The sequence below is a fragment of the Pantherophis guttatus genome, chromosome 7 (genome assembly GCF_059756535.1).
Source record: "Pantherophis guttatus breed Tessera chromosome 7, ASM5975653v1, whole genome shotgun sequence".
NCBI lineage: Eukaryota > Metazoa > Chordata > Lepidosauria > Squamata > Colubridae > Pantherophis > Pantherophis guttatus.
In genome coordinates, this window is record NC_142069.1 from 36,064,303 (window position 1) to 36,072,087 (window position 7,785).

Consider the following 7,785-nt stretch of genomic DNA (forward strand, 5'->3'; position numbering starts at 1 on the left):
GGAAAATTTGTCGGATCCAGCGAACTGATTTATCACAGCACGTTTACAAGAGCCATACATCTGTTAAAAAAATATGGATACAGCCAATTAAGGTTATGGATTTAATTGGCTGTTTGCTGTAAAGTCACTACAGTAACCCTAGTATCAGAATATTTTCATTTATGACCCATAGAACATTGTGTCAGCCTTTATCATACATGCATATAATACGTATATACTGTACACGTACACCTCACGTTTAGTATATTGTGTTATGTATGCACACACCAACTTTACAATTTGTGTTTGTGTATATAGTGCTCATGGTGGCATAGATACAATTGTGTGCTTTCCTTCTAAATACAGTACCTTGAAAATGGGATAAACTTAAGTCATGAAATTTGTTTATGTGACTAGAACTCATCTTTTGGGTTGAAATTTTGAACTCTGATCTCTTCATATCTTTGCAAAATGTGCCTTTTTCTTCAAATTGCTTTAAACACTCAAACTGACCATTCTTTAAGTGGATTGTGCAATAAAACAATTTTATATGATCAATCATTATTCATGCAAAGTTATTTTGTTTTTCCCTTGCTGTTTTTGAAAGAGTATAATAAAGTGAAAAGGCTTGAATGAATTGGAAGGTTGGTCGCGAATGTAATAAGATAGATGATGAAAATAAATGGAGTATTTAGTGAATTCTTTGCATTAAAATAGCAGAATGTACAGTGTGTTGGTTGGGAACATTGCTACATATATTTTCATATGCAGGCAATGCCCTGTTGAAAACTCAGATAAATTCCAGTGATTATTAGACTGAATAATCTGAACATTGACGCATCAAAGAACAAGATACTTATATTTGGTAAAGAAAATGGGGTGAATATTACAAGTTATACATAATTTTTAAAAACTGTAGGGCAAGCCAGTTAATTTTGTAAACAGTGAACCTTACTTATAAAACAAAGAAAAATTGGGACATATTAAGATGCAAAATGCTTGCCGGTTAAAGATAGTATGTGGTATATTATACAGAATGTTGAAAAAAATGTCTGTGTATGAGTGTTTCTGTCTACTTTGTTAAATCAAAGTAACGTGTGTCAAGAGTCACTGGAAATTGGGCAGCATATAAATGTAATATAATAATCAAAATAGTCTGGATAGTCGATATGTCAGTATCTAGAAATAGCAGCATAGAAGAGAATAGAAGAAAATCACAAAATACAAAGACCTGCAAATAGAATGACTGTTGCAAAAGAAAGCAAAGATAATCGTAATAGGTATGCAATCCCAAAACATCTGGAGCATCACTTGAACACCGTCAGCATTCACAAAAATTCCCAGCAGTCAATTGCAAAAGACAGCTTTGCTTGGAATAATTTATATCCTGCAACAATACCATCAACACCTTTTTAGATTTTTGGGGAGGATTTGATAGGTGGATAAAAATACCAAATGCAGTCTAAACTTCTGGTCCTTCAGGAGGTCTTGAATTACTAAATGTCCACATCTTAGCCCGTGAATATGATTTTAGATTACCCACACATAATAATATAAATCAAATGCCATGGTAAAATAGTCAAGAATAAATGAATGCTGATTTATGCTGATTTGAGCATAATGATGAAACAACTGTATAAATGAAATATGTTGTGGTTTGGTTTAACAGAAATGATTGAATTGCAAAATAAATATTGAAATGAAAGGGTAAATGGGTTCTAGATGAAATTTAGAAGTGTACTGTAAAGTACAAAACAATGCATGGAGTTGTGTATAGATTTTGAGGAACTATATTTTGAAGGTAGAAAGATACGGACAGGTAGAGTGAACGATAAACTACATTGCTGTAAACTATTTGGGTGCATTTCCTAGATTTAAATACATTTGCACATGACTTTTGTGTTATATCTCTACTAAACACTGACTATAAAATATTCATCTTCAGCCAAAAGACTGAAGAGATTTTTGAAGGAATTCATACACTCTGACCAAAATGGCTTTCTACCCTAAAGGCAGATAAGAAACAATATGAGACACATTGGAATATTATGAAACGCATAGTGAAAAATAATTGGCACTGTTGTTTTTAAATGCTCAAAAAGCGTTTGATAACATGAATTGGAAATTTATGTTACAACAATTAAGATATATGGACTTTGGAGATAAATTTATAAATGTTTAAGGCAATATTCACAAAGCAGATAAAATCTCTTGATTGATGTATGTGGAGATAGATCATGGTAATATCTCTGTTTCCAACTACCATGCAGGCATTTATGAAGCCGACAATGTTTTGAAAATGTATTGAAAGATCATCTCAGTCACTGCAGCCTTAATGATTATGTGGACTATAATTGTCATGCAGAATTCCATGTTTGTAGCTCAGACTGCAGTACCAGGCCTATCTTAGACAGTTCTACATGACATCCAGCTTAATGGGATGCAATAGCATTTGCTATGTTTGGCAAAGAACTGCTTGATAAATAGTTCTTATCTTTCAGTTTAAAATAGACTAGCCTGTTTTACTTCTTAACACACTTTATCTTCGCTTTTATATTTTCAGATGCCAAATGGCTAGCAAAACAGATTCATATAAAATAAAACTGCAACAGGAATTTTTTTTTATTAAAAAGTTTTATCAAATATTACAACAATTTTTCCCCATCCCTCCTCCCCCCCTCCACCCACAAATTTAAAATTGCCACATGTAAAAGGGGGAAGATTTAGGCCAGGCCGGCTTGATGAAATAGATGAGTCTTAAGCCCGCGGCGGAAGGTGCGCAGATCCGGGATCCTCCGTATCTCCGGGGGGAGCTCGTTCCAGATCGTAGGCTGTTATTAAATTTAAAATCAACTTAGTCTCTATAACAGTACAATTTGTAATTATACCTAACAAAAAGAACTGTGGAGTAAATTTTATCTTCTTTTTGAGAATATTTTGAATAATCCACCATATTTTTATCCAAAATGCCTTAATTTTTTTACAAGTCCACCATATATGATTATACGTGGCATCATCACATTCACATCTCCAACACTTAGGTTGCACACTTGTATACATACAGGCTAGCTTTTTAGGATCTAGATGCCATCTATAAAACATTTTATAAAAATTCTCTCTTAAATTTTGGGCTTGAGTAAACTTCACATTTCTAACCCATATTTTTTCCCACGTTTCCATCATTATTGGTTCTTCAATATTTTGTGCCCACTTTATCATACAATCCTTAACTAACTCCGTTTCTGAGTCTATTTCTACCAATGCATTATACAGCCTTTTTATATGCATTTGACTTTGATCTCTAATCTGTTGTACCAAGTTCTCCTCATTTTGCAAAATACCAATTTTCTGATCTTCTCTCCATCTAGCTTGCAACTGTACATATTGAAACCATGGTTGAATTATCCTTTCTTCTCTTAGTTGATTCAAAGATTTTAATTGTAGTATACCTCTTTCCTTGTTAAGAAGCTCTTTGTATGTAATCACATCTTGTTTTTGCTCTACACTTATATTCTCTATCGGGTATGTGGGTATTGCCCACATTGGTAACTTCTCATTTAATTTATACTTATACTTTTTCCAGACACGCAATAAAGCATTCCTTAATATGTGACTTTTAAAAATCTTATCCACTTTCTTATCATATAGTAAATAAGCATGCCACCCGTAAACCAAATCATATCCCTCAATATTCAATATTCTTTCTTCTGTTGAGTTCATCCAATCACTCATTGCTGATAGGGCAGCTGCCTCATAATATAGTCTTAAATTGGGCATTTTGAGACCTCCTCTTTCACGTATATCCTGCATTATTTTTTGCTTTATTCTCGGTCTCTTCCCTTCCCAGACAAAATTATTAATACCCTAGAAACAAAAACTTAGGCAAAACATTCATTTTTACTGCTGCTATTCTTCCTAACAAGGATAATTGTAATTTTTTCCAATTTTCCATCTCTCTCTGTATTTTTTGCCACAACGGATCATAGTTATGTGTGAATAATTTCACATTTGATGTCATAATATAAACCCCCAAATACTTAACTTTTTTTACTATTTCAAATCCTGTTAATCTTTCTAATTCATCTTTTTGATTTGTAGTCATATTTTTAGTTATTATCTTCGTTTTCCCTGCATTTATTTTAAATCCAGATACTTGCCCATATTGCTTAATTATATCCATTAAACCTACAACCGACTGTAATGGTTGGGTTAAAGTAACAACCAAATCATCTGCGAATGTTCGTACTTTGTAATCATACTGCCTAATTTTAATTCCATTTATTTTATCCGATCCACGTATCTTACTCAACAAAAATTCCAAAGTCAAGATGAACAATAATGGAGACAAGGAACATCCTTGTCTTGTTCCTTTTTCTATATTAAAAGTATCTGTTAAACTACCATTAATTATTATTTGCGCTGTTTGTTTCTGATATATTGCCTTAATAGATTGTGTAAAATATTCTCCAAACTGCATCTTTTCTATTATTTTCAATAAGAAGTGCCAATTCAGTCGATCAAATGCTTTCTCTGCATCAAGAAATATTAGCGCCGCAGGGATTTGGTTGTTCTTCCCCAAATACTCTAATAGGTTAACCACTTGCCTTACATTACTCTTCATTTGTCTACCATTTATAAAACCAGTTTGATCATTATGAATCATTTGTTGCATGACTGTCATTAACCTATTTGCTAGTATTTTAGCAAAAATCTTATAATCTGTATTTAAAAGTGATATAGGCCTATAATTTTTTGGCTGAGTATGGTCTTGCTCCTCCTTTGGAATCAGAGAAATAAAAGCTGTCCTCCAGGATGGGGGTACATCTCCTCCAGATTGTATGTTGGTAAATAACTCTTTGAGTGGTCCCACCATTTCTAACTGCAAGTGTTTATAATAAGCAGCTGTCAAACCATCCGTCCCGGGGGCTTTACCCACTTTCAACTGCTTAATTGCAAACATAATCTCTTCGGAAGTTATTGGTTGATTTAAACCCTCCCTTTGCTCTCTTGTAATTATAGGAATATTCTCTTTCTGTAAATATCTATCTACATCTATACTTTGAATTTTATCTCTAGCGTACAACCTCGTATAAAATTCTAAAAATGCTTTTTTAATCATACTTTGCTGATAAACCTCTTTACCTTTATATTCTATTTTCTCTACGGTCCGTGACTTTTGTTTTTTCCTTAACAAATATGCTAACCATCTCCCTGGTTTATTAGCATTGCAAAAAGTATTGTTTAGCATATTGCAAATTAGTTGCGACCTGATCTGCCATTAACATATTAAATTGCCCTCGCAATAAGTTAATTGCCCCTTTTATTTTCTTGTCTGCTGGGTTCAATATCAAAGCTTGTTTTTTTTTTTAATTTCCTCTTCTAAGTCCTTCCTTTTTTTTCCTGTCTATGTTTATTATTCAAATATATCAAAATATCTCTCATATATGCTTTACTTCTGCAACAGGAATTTTCAAGTCGTTACCTCCAAGCAGGAGGCAGGATCAGGTGTGAACAGTCATCTAGGAAAGGTTTGAGAATTCCACTCTTCCATCTTCGGGGCTTTAGATGGGTTCTAATTACTTGCATCTTATGATAGCATTACTCTCTTTTGAGGTCTACAGATATTCAGATATATGTGACTCTTCTTAGCAGCTTACATAAATAACTCTATTGCCAGTTTAACATCAGTTATCTTAAGGTTTTCAGTAGAATATGTTTTATCAGCTATTCGAATAAATTGCAGTTTCAATAAACTGCATAAGGTTGAAGAGCTAGTTTGTGTTAAACGCTAATACTATTGAGTGAAAGATTTGCTAAATTTAAAATCTTTGTCACACATGATATAGGGAAAAATGGAACTATATGAAAGGATATACCTAAATGTGATAGCCATACATGTTCCTACAGTTCTGTCCAACCAACTTTGCATGAAGATATTAAAGTAAGCATCTCTTTATTTTACTCTTGATATCTTTACAAGGAAAAATATTAGCACTGCCAAACAAGAAAATGTTCTAATTATCTGAAAGACAGCATGTATATACCTGAACTATCTTTATTGCTATTTTGCAAGACTTGAAAATGATTGTCTTATCACCTTTTGAAAAAAAATGGCTGTTTACTGGCTTTTGTCATTACATCTAGTCTAATTCCATAGCTGTTGAAATCAGATATGTCATTAACACACTTCCTTCACAATTCAAAAGTTCAATCATGTTTTAATTTCATAGCAAATTGTCTGTAAATATTCTGAAACAAATATTTCATGCTAAATAAGCCCAATTGATAGTATAGATATTCAGGATCTCAGGTTCAAATTATACATATATTCTTCCTATATGTACTGTAATACCTAAGTAAAAGCCCATTTCTCAGTAGGAGAGTAAGTTAACATCTGTGCATTGTTCTTAATAAGGGATCTAATTTCAGGTTCTTGTCATCTGACATGATCTGTCTAATTCACATATTTCTTGATTAGGGACTTAGCAATAGTTTGAAATATTTTAGATGTATTAGATTCAGTACTTAAACATTGAAAAATATGATTTATAGGTGGAATATTGAATTCTGTTTAAGAAAGTATGACATTGTTTTGATACTACAAAAATTAAAGTTGCATAGTTTTCCAATTATTCACAGAAGAAATGGAGATTTTTTTTAAAGCAAATGTGTAGTTTCTTGATTTTAAAAGGGAAAATTATGCAGTTACTTGGCAAAATACCATCTTAATCAGTATTTCTCTATTTTTTTATGCAGGGGAAATTTGCATAATATGCTGAATAGGCTATGCTCATTTCTGCATGGAAACTTATTTTTGAAAACTGAATTAAAATTACTTAAATTTTGTGTTACAGATCTGTGACTATGGAAAACAATGAGCTTGTATAGATCTAGTTGATTCATTTTTGAAATTACAAAGCAGAACAATCTACCTGAAACCCAAATGTTTTCATTCTTTGGCAATGTAGACAAAGAATTATTCCCACAAGTCTGTTCAATTACTTAAAGATGTCAAGGATAAGAAACAGGAACCTGCTAATTAAATACTTAATCAAAACAACACTGTTACTCAGTTTTGAAAAAGCTAAAGATTAAAAAAAAAGTAACTTGATTTCATTGACGGCTGCATCAGGGTTGTGTTTGACCTCGAGGGGCGTGGCCAGGGTGGGCATGGCCAGCTCAACTTCACTCGTGTCAGGGGCACCTGTGGTGGCCTGGGCGAGGCTGGGGGGGGGGAATCCATTGTCTCCAGAAGAGAAAGGCGAGATCAGGGAGAGCGGCCCTCCCAAACTCTGTTTTTGCTGGCAGAGGCCCTGTGAGCCAGTCCTTTGCTGTTTCCAGGGCAGCTCCGTGGGCCAGATCTAAACACCCCACGGGCAGGATCCGGCCCGTGGGCCTTGAGTTTGACACCCCTGTTCTAGTACATCTAAGCACAGCTAAAGTAATCAATAGTATGCAACTCAAAATCCTGGAATTGTGACATTTTGTTAAGAAGCATGGGGAAAAAATCCAATGATCATATCCAAGATTATCAGATTCTAATAAGGACCAATAGGACATAAAGAAAATGTTCCTTAATCAACTTAGTACCATAAGCCTTACTGACAACTTTTTTGCAGTTCTAGACAAATCAGTACTAATACTTACATTTGTGCAGCTTCAAAATGATGGGAAAGTCTCAAAGGAATGACAAGTCCACAAAAATAGTTTCATTAACAGATTAAATGCTAATATTCCTAGTTGTCTCATAGTCCTCAGATGTTTTGGACCGACATCAATGATCACTTGTAAAAACTGGAAATACTT